Source organism: Capsicum annuum, unplaced genomic scaffold, assembly GCF_002878395.1.
Source record: "Capsicum annuum cultivar UCD-10X-F1 unplaced genomic scaffold, UCD10Xv1.1 ctg28348, whole genome shotgun sequence".
NCBI lineage: Eukaryota > Viridiplantae > Streptophyta > Magnoliopsida > Solanales > Solanaceae > Capsicum > Capsicum annuum.
The window spans coordinates 1-1,218 of record NW_025834774.1 but is presented as its reverse complement, the minus strand read 5'-3'; the positions used below and the strand labels follow the sequence as shown (position 1 = coordinate 1,218).

General features: G+C 36.2%; 1 pseudogene; it reads left to right on the top strand.

The window, feature by feature from the left end:
* Window positions 1-352: 352 nt before the first annotated feature.
* On the top strand, window positions 353-1,214 carry LOC124890995 (annotated as a pseudogene).
* Window positions 1,215-1,218: the final 4 nt, after the last annotated feature.

Here is a 1,218-nt window from a genome sequence, read left to right as displayed (position 1 = left end):
TATTATTTGGATCTCTTCACAGTCAAAATATTTTTATGGCTTCATTGTGTCGAATCATATTGTTCCAAAGATATTATTTGAATCTCTTCACAGTCAAATATTTTTATCATCACTTTATTGACTGAAATCATATTGTTCCAAAGATAATATTAGAATCTCTTCACAGTCAAAATATTTCCTTTCCTGATGAATGAATTCTTACTTATGGTCAAAATATAATTAATTTTTTTTTCCTTGTTTGTTTTAAGGAAATCTTTACCAGCTTTGTCGTACACCTTACTTTTGCTATATATGGTCTGGAGCTTACAGAGGAACAATTGTACCTCTTGTAGCCTTCTTCGGTTCTCTATCTTTGATTTCTTTTCTATTTGAGTTGTCTCACCAAAATAATGAAAATAGGATTTGTCAACCAGAAGGATTGCATAAAAGTTGAAATCTTATAGACGAAACTCAAAAAGCCATCTTTACCTACTCCCCCTCACCTTCAGCGTTACAAGCTCTCTTTCTTTGATCAATTATCCGAGAGAGAACACGTCCCGTTTGTTCTTTTCTATCCTAATAATAATTTCGACAACTCCACCACCATTGATGAGCGACTTGAGCAATCCCTTTCAAAGGTATTGACTCATGTTTATCCAGCAGCAGGAAGGTACGACAAAGATGAATGTTCGATTCTTTGTCATGATCAAGGTGTTTCATACACTAAGGCCGACGTTAATTGCAAGCTGAACTATTTCCTAGAGAAAACATGGGAGGACCTCAGTCTTGCAGCTTTATTTTGGCCTCACGAGAATAAGAATGTTGATGAAAATAATTTGATGGTTTCACCAATTGTCATTGCACAAGTAACCAAGTTTGAATGTGGTGGCCTAGCTTTATCATTGAGTGGTTCACACCCTGCAATGGATGGTTTTACAGATTTTAATTTTCTTTTTGAGTGGGCAAAAGTGTGTAAATTGGGGACTCCTGTCGAGAAGATTAATTTTCTAAGTTTTGATTTGGGTAATATTTTTCCGACAAGAGATATATCGGGACTTTTCAAGTGAACACCCAATCTAATAAGGGAGGCGGGAGCAAGATATTGCTGTCAAGAGATTTGTTGTCCGTGAGACTGCTATGTCACAAGGCTTAGAAAAAAATGCATCGACTCAGGATTTTTGAGTTTTCAACTTTCAAGGGTCGAGATTATTGCCGCACTCCTATGGATGGCTTTTATCC